At 43.8% G+C, this 21826-nt stretch overlaps 1 protein-coding gene and 1 long non-coding RNA gene across 4 annotated transcripts in view; one reads left to right on the top strand and one right to left on the bottom strand.

Moving 5' to 3' along the window:
- Positions 1-4401, bottom strand: part of RAP1A (RAP1A, member of RAS oncogene family) — a 79489-nt gene extending 75088 nt beyond the window's left edge. The window contains exon 1 of one of the 3 annotated variants that reach the window (XM_049616575.1): positions 4251-4401. The gene's annotated coding sequence lies outside the window, so the exon portion shown is untranslated. The remainder of the gene's footprint in view (positions 1-4250) is intronic. The other 2 variants (XM_049616571.1, XM_049616572.1) reach the window with 2 other exon arrangements.
- A 9998-nt stretch (positions 4402-14399) lies between these two features.
- LOC125913449 (uncharacterized) lies at positions 14400-17404 on the top strand. The gene is made up of 3 exons (XR_007455031.1): positions 14400-14712; positions 14856-15002; positions 17257-17404. It is a non-coding gene; the product is annotated as an uncharacterized LOC125913449 (long non-coding RNA).
- The last annotated feature ends 4422 nt before the right edge of the window (positions 17405-21826 follow it).

The raw sequence follows: 21826 nt of genomic DNA on the forward strand, positions 1-21826 counted from the left end.
TTTTTACTGAACTTCTAAAGTATGAGAATTTTAGAACCGGGAACTCAGAGGTTATTTGACGTTGCAGGAACATTTGTTGGGTCCCTAGCATGTGTCAAACACAGAGCTAGGTGCTTGCAGGTAACTCAATTATTTGACTCACTTCAGAGGTGGTGAAGTTCTCTGCTTATGCCAAATCGAACCATCTAGATTCCAGAACTAGAAACTCCGAGCAATGTCCTCACAGTGGTATAATTTCTATCCAAACAGACTGGTATCATTCTCCCTTTGAAACTCAAAAAAATGTCAACAATGCAATGCTAACCTTATTTAACAGAAACAATGGTCTCTGTGTTTTGAATAACTGTAAAGAATTATAACAATCTAAAAATTCAACTAAGTACTAGTTGCATAATTTATTGCAAAGAACAAAACATGGAGCTGTCAGTTTTAAGATTATAAAGACATGGAAAACAAATTACACAAATTGCAGATATCATTTAAAAATCCCTTTGTAGGGGCACCTGGATGGCTCGGTCAGTTAAGCATCTGACTCCTGATTGCAGCTCAGGTCATGATCTCACAGTTTGTGAGATCAAGCCCTGCATTGGGCTGTGCTGAAAGCATGGGGCCTGCTTGGGATTCTCTCTTTCTTCCTCTCCCTCCCTCCCTTCCTCTGTGCCTCTCCCCCATTCGTTCATGCTTTCTCTCTTTCAAAGTAAACATTAAAAATTAATTAAAACTCCCTTTGTAAGAAAAAAAAGTAATTATCAATATGAAGAATTAGATGCTTGATTGGAAAGTCTATTTTATATAAAAGATTATCAGCCATATAATAACAAAGTTCACAAATGATAGTAAACTTTTAGCAAGATAGCAAGATTTTAAGTTACTTAACGATTCGAATCTAAGTTACAACAGAATGTAAAACTCCCTGAGGACAAAGACCCTGTCTAATTCATCTCCATATCCCGAACAATCAGCACTCTCTTGTTAAATGTTGAAGAGAGAGGTGAACAAACATATGAACTCTAAATTCAAGCTATTGGGAAATTCAACCTAACAATCTAAAAGATATTTTTTTATAACTCAAATGACTTTTTAAGTAATAAATAATAATACTCAATGCCAGTGACAACTGACTTGATACTTAAGACTGATGACTGTGGCTATCACTTTAATTAGTACAACGTATTCTTGGAAGGAATTCACAGATACATCAAGAAGACAAGTAAATTCATATACTTTGATTCAGCAGTCCTTCTTCTGGAAATTAATCCCAAAGAAATATTCCAAAAGAAAGAAAATGTTGCATATACAAAAGTGTTTATTTCATTATTTTAGTTAGGGGAAACAAACTGCCTATAATGCCCAACAAAGGGTAGATGAACTACTTTGCAACCTCCGAAAAAGGTTTAAAATAAAGATTAACCTCCTAATTGGTCTTCCTGCTCACACTCTTGCCCACCTCAACTCCCTGCCAAGCTGATTTCCACACACAACGATTCTCAGAAACTCTTCTCCGTAAAATCCTCCAATAGATGGTTGCTCATCTCAAAGTAAAATCCAAAGTTCTTACAATGACCTATAATGCTCAGTTACTTCTCTAACCTAAACTCTCACTCCCTCACTGTCTCCCTAGCTGTTCTCAAAAAGGCCAAATATACTGAGGGGGTCTTTGCGCCTGTAGTCCTCTCGGCCTATAACCTTCTTCCCTAAGACAGCACACATAACTCGCTTCTTTCAGGTCTCTGCTCCAGTCGCATGTCTTCCCTGCCACCGTTTCTCTCTTTCCCCTCCCCTACTTCACTCTTCTCCATAGCTCTTATCGTCTAACATAGTCTGTGTTTATTTGGTTACGGCCCATCTCTCCTGATTAGACTATAGCTCTACGACAACAAGAACTCGATTTTATTCACACAATAGGCATTCAAAAAGCATTTGTTGAATTAATATTAAAGGTTGATACAATAATTTTTAACTACATGAAAAACCATGCATATAAATATGATTGGAGGAGAACAGGAAAAATGAATAGTTTGATTTGTGAAAATGTTCACGTGCTGATATTATTAAGCAGTTTATACAATAAAAATTACGTCAGTTGTGATTATGATTTTAGGCTGCCAAAAGTCTCTATAACAATCTTATTTCTTTGGAAGCCACTAGTGTATTGATTTAAAACTGACTAGTACTAGTTATTAGTGACAACTTTTCCTCCTAAAATTGTAAGAACAATTACTCCAAAATCTTGTTCCTAAAGACCCAAAGTTTAGTCTAAAGTGTCAACACTGTCAATCTTGAGGTTCACACAGAAAGTGAACAGTTTTAAACAGTTTTAATATGGAACTGAATAATACTCAGGATTCCAGTTTACTTTTGAGACAGGTATCTATGTTTGGCTTCAGAGTGTCCCTGAAACTGGTCTAGTACTTTTTTTTTTTTTTTCCTGGGGAAAGAGTCTATATATTTCATCATAATCTCAAAGGTGTCAGTGGCCTAGAAAAGGTTAAGAACTACTATTTTATATCGGAAGTAAAATGCAATATTCTACTATAAGCCATCTCTCAAAAGGACAGAATATGGATAACACCTAGACACATCTTTGTAATCATTCAATTCATCCACAAACTGAGTGCCTCCCTTGTGCCAGGCACCGTGTGATCCTCAATACCTCGCACCTAATCACATTTTGCAGTGCAGAATTCAAAATACCAAGGAGACAGGATTCAGTGAAACGCCAGACTAAAAAACAGCTTCAACCGATGCAAATATAATGTCAAAACAGAAAGTGTTGTAAGAAATCCTAATAAAGACAGAAAGAAAGGGGCTCCGGGACTGATTTAGTGATTATTATGTCAAAATACTGCAGATATCAATTACACGAAAAGAAAAGAAAAAGTACACGTACACATGCCCGCCCCCACACACTGACAGGAAACCAGAAGAAAAGTTTCCAAATCCTGTTTCCAGCAGCATCCCTTCTGAGACTGCCCTACAGCATGCTTCTGAAGGTAGGAGCCCCACCTTAAAACCAAGAGCTGATACCTTACTCCTGACGGTGATGAAAACAGAAAGAATCCTCATCCCACATCCAGGAAGCAGAAAACTGTGGCCACCTGTAAGGCCCTGGCCCCTTAACCTCCTACCCTGGTATTCCCTTGTCTCTTATACTCTCCTCCCTTCAAAGCAGTGACAAAACCATCTTCCCTCCCAAAAAGGAATACATAACTCAGTCATAGTTCTTTTTTCCAACAAGAGGTCAAAAGGTCCCCCAAACTCTTGGTGCTTCGCCCTGCGAGGAGATTCCAGTTCTCGGGCGCAAGAATCTTCCCCCTCACCTTCTCCCTTTAGCAGTAAATTACACAATCCGGTTGAAGACACCGTCCTTAACTTCCTGAGGGGGACAAGTGACATTCCTACCGGCCCCAGTCTGAAGGAAGACAAGAATCACACGGTGACCCCTTCCCTCACAAAATTCAGGGATGAAGCAGAGACCCAAGAAGGGCAACGCCGAAAAGGCGAACACATGGCAAAGCTACGGAAGACGTGGGGGAAAGAGGGCGGGAAAGGGGCAGGGAGGTGGAGTGGGGCGTAGAGATGTCAGCCCTCGGCACGGGTGGTGGGAGGCAGGGGGGAAGGAAGGAAAGGGAGACCCCGACCCTGCCAGAAGTGAACGCAGGGAGGGCAACGCTCCCGCCTACTCTCCGCACCTCTCTAGCAGAGGAGGGAGGACAGAAAATTCACCTAACCCTCCAGCCCCCTCTTCGCGTGCCCAAGGGGAGAGCTGGGTTGGAGGGAAGGTCTGACCCTAGTCTGGGGACATGCACGAAAAGGTAGCGATGTCCAAGCTTCTGCATCTCTCGGGCAGTGAGTGGCGAGGGCACTGTGTCCGAGGAGATGGCGAGGGAAATGGGCTTGTGCCATGACACCTCGGGGAGTTGGAGGGTGGGGGACACAATGTCCTCTTTCTCTCCCACACCCGGCCCGGGCCCCTCCCGTCCGTCTCCCGCAGGCCCCGCCACAGTCGACCGGCTCGGTCCGCGGGCGTGGTTGGCTCTGGCCCCGGCGGCGGCGGCAGGGCCTCCCGGAGCCCCGGCCCCTCCCGCCGGCCAGGCCCCCGGGCCGCCGCCCCGGACACCGAGGGAACGCGGAGGAGGAAGGGGGAGCCAAGGGACTGACCGGCGACATGAGCCACCTCAGCCCAGGCTCGGCCGACCCGCGTCCCCCGCTCCCTCTGGGGCCGGCTGGGCTCCCCGCCCCTCACTCACCCCCCCGGTCCGGCGCCTCCTCCACCTCCTCCTCCACCTCCTCCCTCTTCTCGGCCGTGGCTCCTGCTCCGGCTCTGCGCGGCGACGGCGGCAGCGGCGGCAGCGGCCTCGAGAGCGGCGGCGGCGGCGGCGGCGGCGGCGGCGCCTCCAGAACGCGCACGCACGCAGCACGCTGACCCCGCCCCCAGTTCCACCCCGCCCCTCCGAGTCTCCGTCAGCTAGACTTTGGCCCCGCCTTCCCCACGGCTTTCCGGAGTCCGCTTAAAGGAGCCGCGCAGAGGAGCGTGGTGAGAGCTGAGGATCATGGGGAGGAACGAGGTGTTGGGGTATTGTGAAGAGCTGAGTAGGAGGTTGCGAAAGGCGGGAAACAGAATGAAGGAGAGTCCGACGATTCAGGAGGAATAGAATTTGGAAGGGAATGCAACCATTCAACAAGTACTAACTGAGCACCTAGTAAGTGCCAGGCATTGTCTAGGCGCAAGGGATAATGCCCTAGGCAAGCAAAGGCCCTTGTGAAGCTTGATTCTACTGGGTTGGGAGAGTGGAGACAGACAACAAACTAAACAAAAATTTCAATCCGTATTATGTAGTGTGAAGACAAATAAAACCAGGAATGGAATGACTTTATTGCTGGCCAGATACTGCCCCACAGAGGAGACCTTTGAGCACCTATCATATACATAGGATATGAAGGAATGAGCCTAGCAAATGAGTGTGGAGGTGTGAGGGAAACAGGCTTTTCGTGCTGAAAGACAATCAGCCATAAACTCAGAGTTGGGAATACACCTGGTAGGTTACAGGAACAGCAAAAGGCCAGTGTGGCTAAATGGAACCAGCTGGCCAGAGAGTAGCGATAGTTAAGTTGAGAGAGGTTTAGAAGGACCAGATCCTATGGAGCCTTGTGAGTTGTTATAAGAGCAACTGAAAACCATGGGAGGATGAGCAGAGGAATGACCACATCTGATTCACGTTTTAAAAAGTATTCTTGGGGCGCCTGGGTGGCTCAGTCGGTTAAGCAGACGACTTTGGCTCAGGTCATGATCTCACGGTCCGTGAGTTCGAGCCCCACTTCGGGCTCTGTGCTGACAGCTCAGAGCCTGGAGCCTGTTTCGGATTCTGTGTCTCTCTCTCTCTGACCCTCCCCCGTTCATGCTTTGTCTCTCTCTGTCTCAAAAATAAAAACGTTAAAAAAAAAAAGTATTCTTGGGGGGCGCCTGGGTGGCTCGGTCGGTTAAGCCTCCGACTTTGGCTCAGGTCATGATCTCACGGTCTGTGAGTTCAAGCCCGTGTCGGGCTCTGTGCCGACAGCTCAGAGCCTGGAGCCTGTTTCAGATTCTGTGTCTCCCTCTCCCTCTGCCCCTTCCCTGTTCATGCTCTGTCTCTCTCTGTCTCAAAAATAAATAAACGTTAAAAAAAATTTTTTTTAAAAGTATTCTTCGGGCGCCTGGATGGCTCAGTCGGTTAAGCATCCACTGTTGATCTTGGCTCAGCTCATGATCTCCCGGTTGTTAAGATCGAGCCCCAAGTTGGGCTCTTCACTGATGGCGTGGAGCCTACTTAGGATTCTCTCTTTCTCTGCCCTTCCCCCACTCACAAGTACTGGAGCTCTCTCTCAAATAAATAACCTTAAAAAAATGTTTTTAAAGTTATTCTTGCTAATATGTGTAAAATACACAATAGGGAAGCACAAATGTCTGCAGGAAGACCCCTAAGGATGTTGGTGGTGGTAGGTAACTTGTATGGCAGCAGAGAAACGGTGAGAAGGCTTTTCAGATATATTTTGGAGTGGATTTGGCAGAGAGTGTGTGAAGGAACAAACATCATGGATGATTCCTAGGTTCAAGGCCTGAAGGATGGGTTAATGGTGGTGCCATTTAATAAGATGGGGAAGACTCAACAGGAGAAATTTGGGGATGGGGGAAATCAGGAGTTCTGTTTTGTACATGTTACATGAAGTGCTTGTTATGCACCCACATGGAATATTGAGTACAACAATTGGATATATATTTGGGATTCATCAGCATAGATGCTTTTTAAGCCTTAAGTCTACATAAAAGCACTTAGGGAGGGAGAGTACTGGAGGAGAGGACTAAGAGGAATCCAACACTTGGAGATTAAGTAGAAAAGGAGGAAGGGCTACCAGTCAGATCAGAGGAATACCAGGAAAGGGTGAGTGATGGAAGATAAGAGAATTGTTTCTGGAAGGTGAGAGTCATCACTCTTATCAAATACTGCTGAAATAAATAAGCTGAGGACAGAGTTTGAACACTGGATTTGGCCGGATGAGGGTTACTAATGTCCTTGATGAAAGCAGTTTCAATGGTTCACAGGGGAGAAAGTCTGATTAGGGTGTGTGAACAAGAGAATGAGAAGTGAGGAAGAGAGAGTGTGTATAGCAAGTCTAAACAGCTCTTGAAGAGCTTTGCTGTCAAGGGCAACTGAGAAAAGGGCAGTACCCAAGGGGTATTTGGGATCAAGGGAGAGTATTTTAAGATGGGAGGAACGATCCTTTAGAGAGATAAATATGATAGCACAGAAGATAGGAGACAAGTGGAGAAAGATTGTCCTCAAGAAGAGAAGCAATGATGTCCTAGTGAAGGGCATGGCCTGGGGTAGGAATAAGGACTGTATGTTCACACACTATTTTTGGAGAGAAGGCAAAGTCTGTGGGTGCAAATGCAGGTAGGTTAAGTAGTCCATTTGGTGATGGCATGCTTAGGCCACTGCCTAAGCTTCTGCAGAGCAGAAGGGGACAGGTGGAAGCTAACACGCAGCCCCTGTACTGCCAACCAAGCAGCTATGAGGCCATACCCATCTGGAGGAAGCAGGGAGGGGAGGGGCACCTCTTCTAATTACTCCAGCTGGAGGGGGTGGTGCCTTTTAGCAATTTGACCCACCCTCCTACACACACACACACACACACACACACACACACACACACACAGTGTGTATATTTTCCCAGTTTACATTGAGTACTGTATGTGCTAGCTACCTCACTGGATCCGATGAGATAGATCTGGGCCATATGCTTTCCTTTACTCTATGCAATAAAAACTGTGAATGGGGAGGGGCTATTGGCTATTTAAGGAGCTAAAAGAAGATGAGCAAGACTTCTCTTGAAGCATTGAAGAGTTACTAGAGAAGTGTGGTGTAGACAACACTGAGGAGGACCCTCTTGAGCTGGTGGTCCTATATTCAAAGTGAGACCATTAGGCAAAGTTGTATGGTTCTCTCCAGCCACATTCCATTGCTTGAGGGATTGAAGGAGAGGTGGATTTGACCAGGGCTGGGTTTGCTGATGAAAGTCAATGAGAAGGTGAGGAAGTCTACACCAGGGAGTGGTTGTAGTGATAGCCCCTTGGAACCTACACTGGGAGGGAAGAGAGGCAAATAATACAACAGTGGGGTCAAGGGTTTGGTGGTCCCTGTGAGAAAGAGGAAACAGTGAAATAAGTGAGGAAAGGGGACTTTCCAAGGATCAAGCATGGGGAAGGGTGAGTGAGGGGGTTGCGAAAGAGGAAGTGAAGGTATCTATGAGGAAAAAATAGGCTCAGGGAGGAGCCTTGGAACCGAAGAACCAGCAAGGCCCTCGGGTTCTTGCCCTGTGGCAGCACACTTGAGCCATTGGTTGGGAGTAGGTTGAGGGAGCTGCACAAGCTGGGGAGAAACTGAGCACAGCAGGGAATAAGCCACCTGGATTCTGCCAGGTCCCTTTACAAGCCTTTGGGGAGCCGACTGGGTGCTTTGCTTTACCTGCCTTTTTTTTTCACCGAGGACACCCACGCATTTGTGTAGACATTTTATTCTGCCTGGTGTTTGACAGAAACCAAGTGACATCTTTCCTCCTGATATCCCCTTTTCTGCTTATGACACTATCTTTTTCAGTTACTCAACTGCCAAGCCTCAGCTGCCTTTAATCTTCCCCATCCCTGTGTCCAGTTAGTCCCCAAAGTGTAGCAATCTGTGCCGTCCGATAGAACATTATGCCATGTTCTTTATCTACATAGTCTGGTACAGCAGCCAATGTGGCTATCGAGCACTTGAGATGTGGCTAACATGACTGAGGAATTGGATTTTAAATCTTATTTAACTTTAACGGATTTAAATTAGGCTTAACGAGGCACATATACCTGGGGGATACTGTATTGGACAGATGGGTAGAGGTCCTTCCTACACAATGTCTCTTCTTTTTATTTTTTTAAATTGTTTTTTAATGTTTATTTATTTTTGAGAGAGAGAGACAGAGCATGAGCGGTGGGGGTGGGGGAGGCACAGAAAGAAAGGGCGACACAGAATCCGAAGCAGGCTCCAGGCTCTGAGCTGTCAGCACAGAGCCTGACGCAGGGCTCGAACTCACAAACTGTGGGATCATGACCTGAGCCCAAGTTGAGTGCTTAACTGACTGAGCCACCCAGGCGCCCCACAGTGTCTCTTCTGCTTCTCTCCACCTCTGCTGCCATGCCTGATTACCTCTAGTCCAGACTTTTCCCATAGTCTCCTCTTTGGTCTCCTGCTTAGTTACTTCCCCTGCCATCTGTCATGTGTTCTTGCCAGAGCCACCTCTCTAAACGGTGGCCACATTGTGACCCCACCCTATTTTTAAAATTATTGCTATTTCTCTGTCAATTTCAAACTGGCATTTGCCCCGTGATGTGCGTCCATCCCACTTTTCCAGCCTTCCCTTGCACGGCGCCCTTATTTAGAAAGAGCTGTTCCTCAAGCAAAATGGAACTACTGGCTGTAATTCCTACCAACTTTTTACAGAGGAGCCAACCTGTTTGCTTAAATTGTCTCCGCCTGGAATAGTGCCCCCCATTCCCTCTTCCAGCCCCCACATCTGTTGAAATCCTTGGAGGCCTGTCTCAAATTGCAGCAGCTACCTGGAACCTTTTCTGATTTTTCCTCTCCTCTGAAATCCCACAGTTTCTGTTTTCACCTCACCTGTGGCACCTGCAAGCTGCCTTGTCGTATGTATTGTGTTTTCATTTTATTCCTGTCACTACATTTCCCTCCTTGCCGATCACTGTGTTTTAATCACATTAGTGTCCCCTTGTCAGTCTTGCACCTTATATGTATGAGGTAATCCTCAATTAGCCACTGCATTGAATTACACGCTTTCATGGAAAGTGAAGCGAATTTATGCCTCTCCCTGACTGCGAGTACTATCACTAACCCCCAGAGAGAATGTTGTTATACCCTCGGAGAAACAAAACGGAAAAGAAGCAGAAGAAACCAAAAAAACCCACAATCATTCCATGGCACTTCTGTTACAATTGAGAATTCATTAGGTCAGAGCGCCAGGTTTGGGGCAGAACTCTGGGAAATTAAGAAGAAATGAATGAAAGAAGAAGAACAAGCAGGAAAAAACCTGAGAAACAGGTATTTGAAATAGATCATAATCATGACACATCTGGTAGCCAGTTTCTAGAGCATTCTGGAAACAACGTGGAGGTAGATGAGTCTTTGTCCCAGGAGTTGGATGACTTGGGGCTGAGTGATGAGGACAGTCTTACCTACAACCCCCTACCTCGACCAGCAAATGGACTCTTCTGTCTGCTGAACTTGACTGCCACAACATCTGTGTCTACGCTGTGCTGACAGGGTATTGATTTGCCTTTCTGTTTTTCTAAGAAAAGATAATTTTCAGGAGAATATTCTTTTTTTTTTTTTAATTTTTTTTAACGTTTTATTATTTACTTTTGAGACAGAGAGAGACAGAGCATGAATGGGGGACGGTCAGAGAGAGAGGGAGACACAGAATCCGAATCGGGCTCCAGGCTCTGAGCTGTCAGCACAGAGCCCGTCGCGGGGCTCGAACCCACATACCACGAGATCGTGACCTGAGCCGAAGTCGGACGCTCAACCGACTGAGCCAGCCAGGCGCCCCAGGAGAATATTCTTTTGATAGCTTTCGTCATTGGACTCGATGAACTGACCTTAAAATTAAAACAAAAGCAAACACATAACCATGACATTTCCTAACATGAGATTCAAACTTTTGAAGAGAAGTGGACTGTGTTTGTTTTCATGCTACTGTTTGCTGAGAATTTCTTCCAAGCGCTTTCCAAACTTAGGGTGCTTTTACAACTCAGTTCTATTTTGTAATCCTAGGGAGCGTCGTCAGCACACTTAGAACTGGCAGGGCCAGCATAGTTAGCAACTCCTAGGGTCAATTTATGGAAGACGTCTTTAAGAAGCATTCAGATTGTGATACAAATCAGTAAGAAGAGGCTTCCATCCAATAAATGTTTAGAAAATGTATTTTTAGACCAGGATTCCTGGGAACCTGTAACCCAACAGAATTACATATGCTAAATCCTGCAATACCTAATACACTTTTCTTGTTGGTGCGGTGGTTTAAAGGATTTGAAAAGCAGGCATATTTTACACAAAAAAACATACCTCACACATATAGGACCTTACACACATTTATTCAACAAGTTTTAACTGAGTGCTTGCTACTTTATGCTTGTTGCTACAGATATAAGTGACCGGGCATTGGTATACCATTTTACAGTTTTCAAAATGACACCACAGTGCCTAACTTAATCCTACAAACAAATATCATTAAAGTAGGTTTAAGTCTCATTTTGCAGAGGGGAAAACTTGCTCAAAGGGATTAAATGAACTGCACAGAAGCCGAGCTATTCATTGGCAAGATCTCAAACTGGAACCCAGATCTTTCGGTGTCAAAACATTGGTTGAATTAGAATATAAGTTCCCCGAGGGCACAGACTTGATCCGTTTTGTTCATTACTATATTCCCAGAGCCCAAAATGTACCAGGCATATTGTGGGTTCTCAATAAATGTGTGTGTGTGTGTGTGTGTGTGTGTGTGTGTGTGTGTGTGTGTTGTGGAGAGAGGGCTGGGGAGAGAATATAAGCCAACCATCTAATTCATTAGCATATTTTTATATTTTAATTAATTACATGCTAAGCTGATCTTTTCTATATTAGTGCTATTCAGAGTATGGTTCAAAGACTGGTACTGGTCCATGAATTTTTTTATTGCCAGGTGCCTTAGCCCATTTTGGGCTGTTGCAACAAAATACCACAGGCTGCATAGCTTATAAGCAACAAATTTATTTCTCACGTTCTGGAGGCTGCAAGTCCGAGATCAAAGTGTCAGCAAGGTCACGTTCTGGTTAGAGCCTGCTTTCTGGTTTATAGTGGTGCCTCCTTGCTGTGTCCTCACCTGGTGGATGGGACTAGGATCTCTCTGGAACCTTTTTTTACAAGGGCACTAGTACCATTCATGAAATTCCACTCTTATGACCTAAGCACCTTCCAAGTCCCCACCTCCTAACACCATCATCTTTGGGGGTTAGGATTTCAACATATAGATTGGGGGGTGGATACAAGCATTCAGATCTTAGCACCAGTTGGCCTTAATGACAGAAAATGAGAGTGAGCATTTAGAATCCTTTGTGGCAACTTGACATCGCTGTGACATACAAGAAGCAATCACTAGGCTTGTCCAGTTGAGCAGGGCAGAAACCAGTTCAGGTGTTGCCCGACTGCCTTGTGTGGTGAGTCACGTGGTATGAGCTGGATACTAGTTATAAAGCATCCAACTTTTTTTTTTAAACTTTTGACCCTCTTCACCCATTTTTCCTCCCCTCCCACCCCCACCTCTGGCAATCACCGATTTGTTCTCTGTTTCTATGAGCTTAGAGTTTATTTTGGTTTGGTTTTGGTTTTTAGATTCCAAATATAAGAGACATTTTATGATATTTGTGTTTCTCTGTCTGACTTATTTTACATGTATATGTGTGTGTATATATCTCTATTTCTTCATCCATTCATCCATCCACGGACATGTAAGTTGTTTCCATATTTGGCTATGATAAATAGTGCTGCAATGAACGTGGGGGTGCAGGTATCCTTTTGAGTTAGGTTTTCATTGTCTTTGGATAAATACCCAGAATTGGAATTACTGGATCATATGTAGTTCTGTTTTTCATTTTTTGAGGAACCTTCATACAGTTTCCCATAGTGGTTGCACCAATTTACATTCTCACCAACAGTGCACAAGATTCCCTTTTCTCCATATCCTCCCCAACACCTGTTGTTTGTTGTTGTTGTTGTTATGCTAGCCATTCTGACAGGTGTGAGGTGGTATCTCATGGTGGTTCTGATCTGCATTTCCCTGATGATGAGTGATGTGGAGCATTTTTTCACGTACCTGTTGGCCAGCTGCATGCCTTCTTTGGATCTTCTGTCCATTTTGGGGGGGTTGTTTTGTTTGTTTATTTGCTTCTTTTTTTTTTCTTTTTTTTTTTTTGGCTAGTGAATTATTTGAGTTCTTTATACACTTTTGATAATAACCTCTTTCAGATATAGGACTTGCAAATCTTTTCTCCCAGTAAGTAGGTTGCCTTCTTATTTTGTTGATGGTTTCCTTTTCTGTGCAGAGTTGTTTTAGTTTGATGTAGTCCCACTTGTTTATTTTTGCTTTTGTTGCTCTTATTTTTGGTGTCAGATTTTAGAAAATTATTGCCACTCTTATGTTTTTCCCTAATGGGGGGGGATTGTACATGGGATTGTTTTCTTAATTTCTCTTTCTTAGAGTTTATTGTTAGTGTGGAAATTTTGGTGCATGTGCATCAATTTTGTATCCTGCGGTATTATCTAGTTCATTTACTCTAATACTTTTTCAATAGAGTCTTTAGGGTTTTTTTTTTTTATATAATATCATGTCATCTGCAAATAGTGACTGTTTTACTTCTTCCTTTTTAGTTTGGATGCCTTTTCTTTCTTTCTTTCTTATGCCTAATCTTCGAGGAAAAGCTTTCAGATTTTTACTATTGAGTATGATATTAGCTTTGGGGTTGTCCTATGTAGGCTTTATGTAAGGGTCTGTTCCCTCTGTTCTCTCTATACCCTCTTTGTTTTTCTCATAAATGGATGTCGAATACTGTCAAAGGCCTTTTCTGCATCTGTTGAGATGATCATATGATTTTTATTCTTCATTTTGCTCATGTGGTGTATGACATTAACTGATTTGCAGATGTTGAACCATCCTTGCATCCCTGGAATAAATCCCACTTGATTATGGTGTATGATCCTTTTAATATATTGTTGAATTCAGTTTGCTAATATTTTGTTAAGGATTTTTACTGTATCCATCAGGGATATTGGACTGTAATTTTTTTTCCTGTGGCATCCTTGTCTGGTCTTGGTATCAGGGTAATGCCAGCCTTGGAAAATGAGTTTGGAAGTATTCCCCTCTTCTATTTTTTTTTTTTTTGGAAGAGTTTAAGAAGGATTGGTATTCTTCTTTGAATGTTTGGTAGAATTCACCAGTGAAGCCATCTGGTACTGGACTTTTGTCCATTGGGAGGTTTTTGATTCCCGATTCAATCTGCTTACTGGTAATTGGTCTGTTCAGATTTCCTATTTCTTCATAAGTTAGTCTTAGTAGATTGCATGTTTCTAGGGATTTAATCATCTATTTAATCCTAACCAGTTTGGCTATTTGTCACCCACCTTCTTCTCCTCCTGGATATTCTTTACTTTTTTGGAAAGAGAACACTTCACGCCTTTGGAATAAAAGAGTTAACAACAGATGTGAAATAACAAAACAAAACACACAAAACTGCTTTTCACCACAGAAGCTATATCTCCTGATCTTATGCTGTGGAGGTATCATTGTTCAGGAATTAAATATATGGTTTCTGGAGTGAGACTTCTTGTGTTTAAACACAGGTTCTGCCACTTACCGACTGTGCAAACTTGGGCAAGTTGCTAAACCTCTGGCAGCCTCAGTGTTCTTATCTGTGATATAATAAAAGTACAGAATTTCACAGGGTTTTGGTAAAAATTATGTGGTCAGACATGTACAGTGGTTTTCACAGAGCCTGTCACATAATGACAAAATGCTGCTTTATGTTATAAGAAATATTATCTATCATTTCATCTTGGGCTCATAAAAATTCATGCTGCTTGAAAGATTTAAAAAATATTGACTATGAAGGTGATTCTGTAACTATCCGGGCTTGTAAATAGATGGTTGCTTTTCAATTATTCGCATTATTAAAAGATAATGAACATCAGCTAATTCCAAGTTCCCTTATATTTGCTTTTTAGTACTTTGGGGGACATTTGTCTTTTTAAAAAATTTTTTTAAGTTTATTTATTTTGAGAGAGACAGAGACAGCAAGCATGGAGGAGGGGCAGAGAGAGAAAGGGAGACAGAGAATCCCAAGCAGGCTTTGCACTGTCATTGCAGAGCCTGACGTGGGGCTCAAACTCACGAAACCACGAGATCATGACCTGAGCTGAAACCAAGAGTCAGATGCTTAACCAACTGAGCCACCCAGGTGCCATGGGACACTTGTCTTTTATGTGGCCATTAGATGCAGTTTCTATTTCTGCAGCACAGGTTGCTCGGGCGGTAAAAGAAGGCAGGTGCGTGTCCTGAAATGCATGAAGTACATCCTAGTGGAGAGTGCACACACAGGTAAGCAAGAGCTGTTTGCTCGGTGATGTGTGTATTGCCTACTTATATGTTTTATGCCACAGACTTTATCTGCAGGGTCCCTTCCTGCTAAGTTGTAGCCAGCTCATTCTTTTCCATTTCCTTCTGGGAACACTGTCATCTAGAAGGAAGCAGCTACTCAGCCATGCGGCACTGTAACTCCTAGGAAGAATCAGCAGCAAGGAAATTGGATACGGATGAACACCAGGGAGGACACTGCTGGCCACTGAAGGGAAAGCCCAATGTAGGCAGGAGGCCAGAATGCGCCAACGGTAAGCCAAGTTTTTTCTTATCAGAAGAGAAAAGCTTGCACTTAACTGCACTATCAAGGAAAAGACGGTCCCCAGCCTTCAGTAAGTGGAGGGAAAAGGAATCCAGGAGGGCTTGCCCTAGCTTTGTGGATATGAGTTAACATTATTTATTCTGTAATAAAACTCAAGCACATGTAAACCACTGAATTAGGCAACCTGAATATATACAGAATTTATAGAAGGCAGGATAGTGTGGTTAGGTTTGCTAGATTTAGCGAGTGAAAAGACAAGATGTCCGGTTAAATTTGAATTTCATATAAACAAAAATGTTTTTAGTATAACTATGTTCCATGCAATATTTGGGGTTTATTTATCTGAAATTCAGGACATTCTGTATTTTATCTTGCAACTCAAAGTGTGATTAAACATGTAGACTGTGGAACCATACTGTGTAAGTTCAAAATCTGGTCCTGCCGCTCATCTGCTACGTGACCTTGGTCATGTTACTTAACCTCTCTGAGCCTCGGTTTCTCTGTGTATAAAACGAAAACAGCATTTACCTCATTGAATTGTTGTGAAGATTAAATAATACATAAAAATTCATAATGGTAACTGACACATAGTGAATGCTGATAAAAATACCAGCTACTTTTGTAGGAAGCATAAGTGGTTATTTACTACCTCCAAATGTTTTCTTCAGTTGACATTATGATTCCAAGTACCTTTTACAAAAAAACCTAGGTGGAGATGGTTTTGTCTCCTATTTTCACGTTATTTTCAATTTTGTTTACAGCCAATGAAATTAGTATAACTTTTAGGACCGCTATCTATCGCATAAAGGAGCACACAACCAACATCTTATCATCAGGTTTCCTGTTTTTCCCTGGTGGCCTAACACATCAGCCCAATCTTAAAGATGTCCTAAAGGCCAAATTTCCTCTGAGAAATGTGTTGAAACTTTCGCAAAGTACTACTTGAGTATTTACTAGGTGAAACTCAGGAGCCAATACCAGCTCTAGCATGGGGTTTTGTCAGAAGGGTATTTGCTGTAATGGGATTTCTGTGCTCTGTAGGTTGCTTAAGAGCAGCCACTTCGTATGGAGTTACAGTTCTTGCATATAACAGGATTCTGTTAGCACAAAGTTGAGAATCAGACAAGCAGAAATATTACTACAATAGTAGACTTAGTATCCAAAAATCTGGTTCTACCACTCAACACGAGTCGCCTGGTACTTTTGAACATTTGCTTCCTCATTTATAAAATGAAAACATCAATACACCTTAAAAGGCAAGAATCAAGTTAAATGAGATAACGTAATGGACAATACGGTACTAGGAATAACAGAAGTACTCAGTAAGTATTCTTAACATGAATCTGCTTATTCATTACAAGGAAGACTGAACACCAGAACACAGAAAGTTCAGAACACTGAACACAGAAAGACTGAAGCCTGGGGTTTGTGCTACTTTATATGGCTGAGCTAAAACAGTAACTCCTTACTTTGTCCATGTCTGCTTCTGGATGAGAACCAATAATTTCTAAACAATGATACAACCTAAGGGGAATTCAAGCAAGGACTGCATCTTTCCCATTGACAGTAACTCTGTGTGTGTGTGTGTGTGTGTGTGTGTGTGTGTGTATGTGTGTGCGTGTGTGTGTGTGTGTTGGAGGCAGGCAGTGGTGAGACAGGGAAAGGTCAGGGAAGGAGTTGGAAATTTCTTTTTCATTTAATAACTAGGTTGAGCCAGATACTGATGTTTGTGTGTGAAAAAATATTAGTTTGAGGCCAGAAAGCAAAAAACACACTTCCAGTAAATTTACAATATTAATTTTGAGTTTCAGAAGCAAATCCCAAATGCAAACCAGATTCAGAAATTATGACCTCAGCTTTTCCAGAGTGTGTACTGATTAGGCTTTTGCAGATTAACCAGAGGTAGAACGTCTTAGGGGAAAAACCTAGGAGAGAAAAATAGAATTCATGAGAACATCCAAACTCAGAGAGTGAAATTTCCTGTCTTTGCGTTTGCTGCTGACTGAAGGAGTATGGGCTTTTCTAAGGAGGAGAGAGGGGTGAACTTAGGGTTTTGTCAAGGGGATTACCAAGGGAAGTAGTTGTTTATGGACTGGAAGGTGGTAAGGAGTCCGTGGCTTTGCAGGGCAATACATGATGGCAAAGTAGGGCAACGATGCTGGAAGTTGTAGAATGAGCTAGATGACTACTTTGAAAGTCAGTTCATAAACATTTATATATTAAGTATCAACTATGTTATTAAGCTTTCAGGGGATACAATGACACATAAAGCACAGACAGTGAGACCTGAGAGGAAGAAGATAAAAGGAAGGCTGTGGAACCAGAGTGTTAAGAAATCTCATAGCTGACAATTTGCTAGCAAAGAACAGGATGCCTACAAAATTCGTTAAGTGTCAGGTATGCTGGGGACGTGGCTGACGGCCTTGCCTGAGCTTTGAACTTGGCAAAGGGTAGAGGGGAAGCATTTCTCGAGGCCTTCCCTTGCCTCCTACAGAACAGGGTGCTCGGTGTAAAGGAAGAAAAGCCAGAGCATGTGCATCTCTGGACAGGGGTCTGAAATGAATCATAATCTTCCCGGGGGAAAGGGGGAGTGGGGGAGGGGAGTTGTAGGGTCTCACCTCCCCTCTCTTCATCCCCTGAGCTGTCATTGCCAAAATGAACAGATTATCACAATTTCAGCCCATGCAGCTATCTCGCTAATGTTCATTTGCTGATTTTAATGAGTTCCAGAACCAATTTGTGATCTTATAATCAGCTCAGGTTCACCGCTGAAAGAAAGTGCTGTAAGTCTTGTTAGAGAAGTCAGCGCTGCAGAATGCAGATACATTGATATGAAAATGAATTCAAATGAATTCTTCGGGGCATTGTAAGGCTTCCAAGTTCCCCCGATACCATTCAGCACAAAAATGTTAGGTGTTGGATGTCCTGATGAGCCGGCTGGGGTACAATACCTGTCTTTGCAAACTACATTCATCTCCTTTTGTTCTCTCTTCAGATTTCACAGCTTCCTCTGCTCTGCCTAAAAAGGAAAACTCACATCTTCAAGCTGTTACAATAAAACTATTGGCAGTATGTAAAGTGAGAACAGAGCCTTGCCTTAATTTATTGCACCATGTAGATTTATTACACATCAGGGTAATAATAACAACACCATGACTCGCCGCCTGATAATCTCCTGTGCTCCAGTAGGAGTGCGGGGGAGGGAGCCCGCGGGCCCTGTAGACTCCCTGTATGGTGCTGAGCGATCTGGGCACGCTCCTGGCCCAGTGCCACCAGATGATGTGGTACTACTGGACCGCGTGGCGTCAAGATGTGTTGCAGAGCTGGTGAGGAGATGTAGCCTTTAGACGGAAAACACTGGAGGCCATTGGCCAGGCCTATAAGTAGAGTGTGTCCCCAGTTGCTCACTGCCAGGGGAGTAGGCATCCCAGCTACCTTCTTATCAGAGGCTCCTCTACCTGAAACCTGATGAGATCACAGGTTCAGAACTTCCACGGGGCATTTTACCTGCCTTTAGAGGGCACCACACTTAGAATCTGGGACCTTCCAAGTTAAATATGTTCAGTGTCTGAGGAACAAGTTGACCAAATTCAGGGTTAAAGACAATCACGCCTCAGGCCACGGGTCTCTCCTTCAGAGTGCTGGCCTCGCTTCTGGGCTGCTTCTCTGTCTTTTCATGACATCCGAGTCCTGGGGGTGCCCAATCCGTCTTGGCTGCTTCCAGGGAAACTGCTCCCAGGCACTCAGGCACTCAGCCTGCCCACGGTGACAGTGACATCCTCACAGAGGACAGCGTTCATCAGAGGTGCCCCCCTGCTGCTCTGCTTGCTCTGGAAGCCTCTCATTAGGGTTTCTAATTTTTAAGATAATGGGAACTTAATGGGGATTATTTTGATTTTCTCTCGCCAGCCAATGTTTTAGCCCTGCTGCCCCCAGCTGCACTGCCTGAACAAATTGCATTCTGAGCAAGCGAAGGCTGTGGCCCAGGAGACTGCTGACATGACCTCAGAAACACACAGTCCAATCCTACTGCCTGATTTTCTTTGCTCTTGTACTGAGACCTTTGCCTGTAACAGTATTTGGGTTTCTGGCCATCTTGGTGACCACTTTGGACCTGCCTTCCACCTCCCATCCCCCCCACTGAATTTTAGAGGGAAACATCTTTAAAACACATCAATGAACGAATCAATTAATTAATTCTCAGCATCGGTGAGGCTCGGGCTCCTATTCCTCTTCTCCTCCTCCTTCCAGGTTTTGTAAAAATTGAGAATTTGATCGACCCATAATCTGTTACCTGGCTATACTCTGAGACAGAGAGTTGCTCTCTGAGACAGACAGTTCCAAGACTGAAAGGATGGAGAATCATGTATGATTAACCCTCAGAATAATCAATGACCTCAATAATTATATTTTGAAGCCATTAGGTCCTGGGGATCCAAAGACATTGTCCCTATCCTCTCTCAAAGCTTTGGTTTTCTTCTCAATAAACAAACTTAAGTTTGTTTGTTTTTGCATTGGTAAGTGGTGGCCATTTGGGGTAAATGGACCCTTGGGGATGTTTATCCTGCCCAAATGATGGCAAAAATACAAAGATGTGCAAACCACCATCCTCAGTAGGCCAACTGTGCCCAACACTTCACTGGATAGGCTTATTTTGGGTGTCCCCTTCCTCTGTTAGCTGTTAGCTATGAGGACCACTCAGCAGATCTTGAGTCTTGGAAATCACTCCACTCCCATGTTTGCTGATTTCCGGCAGGTAAGAAACCACGTCAGCCGTCTGTCTGAGGTTTAATGGAGTATTATCGCTACTAACTCGAACCTCTGTCAGTAGCTCTTTGTCTCACAACTAACCCCAAGGTAGCCTAACAGCATGAAAACCAGAGTCAGAGAGGTTAATGAGTCAGAAAATGACCCTAGGTCTGTTCAGAGAGGTGACAGGCCTGGATGTTTCAAAGCACATTGCTGACCACTTTTGATAAAGAGCCCAAGATTGTTTTAACTACACTTGATTTAGGGATAAGTTTATATGAGACAGGGACTTCACTGCTCAACCATTTTGTGGAATGGTTGTCAATGGCTTGGCCCAAAAGGAGGAAGAAGGAAAAGGGCCAGAGGCAGCAAGTGTCAGTGCAAGATGGGAAGTAGGTAGGAACTGTAGCATTGTAAACACATCCAGAAATCAAAATTATGTCAGGAGTGGGGACTCATTTGTATTTGTTTTGATGATTTTGCTTTCATTTGATTTTCATTTTAAACCTTGGACACTCTGGCCACTGGGAATTGATTTCGAGAAGCACCAGCATAGAGCAGGAACCTCCAAGAAGAATTTGGAGTCAAGCCCGGTGCCGAGGGAGAACGTGGACAAGAGCATGAGGCAGAGACTTTAGGCCCACGGGAAGCAGCCTCCCGGCTTCAAAGGATGTCTGTGTCACTGACAGCAGCGAGGAGTGCAGACGGTGTGCAGGAATTGGGCTCGACAGCCCCTGATACCGACTGATAGGCAGTTTCACTGTGGGGCACCAGGCGCAGGTTCCTCTGCTGTCTTCATCAGTCTGTAGGTGCTGACTTTGCTGATGGCCTGCACCACAGCCACCGGGCCTCTTCCCACTTCCTCCTTTTCACACGGCTCTTGTGAGCAGAGCAGCCGAGGCCTACTCTAGCCTGCTTTGCCCTCTCTTACTTACATCAGAGGTTTGGGACGGCCGATTACAAACGATCGTTGCAATCTTTTCCTTTGTGTTCTTGAAGTTTGAGTAGAGAGGCAAGGAAGAAGTGGCCCAGGAGCAAATAAACATCTGCATTTCCAAAATGAGCGTGAAATGAAGCTCGTCTGAAAAAATCAAAGACAGCTTTTGGGGCAAAAGCTGAACAGGAGCAAAAGCTGAATAGAGTCTCAACCATGAAATGTTTACTCGTTTTGTTAGAAAGAGAAGGAAAGAAAAGAAAGAGACGCTAAGGGGTGCCTGGGGGGCTTAGATAAACATCTGAGTGTTTATTTCAGCTCAGGTCTTGATCTCAGGGTCGCGAGTTGAAGCCCTGTGTTGGGCATGAAGCCTACTTAGAAAAGGAGGGGCACCTGGGTGACTCAGTTGCTTAAGAGTCCGACTTCAGTTCAGGTCATGATCTTGTGGTTCACAAGTTCAAGTCCCACATTGGGCTCTGTGCTGACAGCCTGGAGCCTAATTCGGATTCTGTGTCTCCCTCTCTCTCTGCCCCTCCCCCACTTGTGCTCTGTCTCTCTCTGTCTCTCAAAAATAAATAAACATTAAAAAAATTTTTTTGAAAGGAAAAGAAAAGAGGGAGGGAGGAAGGAAGGAAGGAAGGAAGAGAGGCAGGGAGGAAGGAGCTAGGTACTATCTCTTTAGCAGGCATGGTATGAAGAAGAATTGAAAAGATGTTCACTATTTTTTAAATTTCAGTCCTGAACCAGTCACCTGGGAGGAGCGGGTTTGGTGTTCCAACACAACCCTTCAGCCTCGGACTTGGAAGGAATGAGGTTGAAGTATCTCACAAAGGAAAAAATAAACAAATAAAACAATTGTTATCTAAAATGTTCTACCTTAACAAAAATTAGAGTTCCGTTTACAAGCTAAAGGAACAGTCTGTCAAATCTTCACTACAGCCTAGCTAACACCCTACAGCTTGCCTCCGCCCTGAAAGGTAATTTTGGTACCTTTTATCTCTAAATACATGGTAAATACTCATTAATCTCCACAGCAGTCTGAAGTTGGTCAAGTTCTTCAAACTTCGAGTGATGACAGGTGGGGTAGTAGGTAGCAATTTGCCTTGGCTGTCATTACCCTTCCCACACAT

Source organism: Panthera uncia, assembly GCF_023721935.1.
Source record: "Panthera uncia isolate 11264 chromosome C1 unlocalized genomic scaffold, Puncia_PCG_1.0 HiC_scaffold_4, whole genome shotgun sequence".
Lineage (NCBI taxonomy): Eukaryota > Metazoa > Chordata > Mammalia > Carnivora > Felidae > Panthera > Panthera uncia.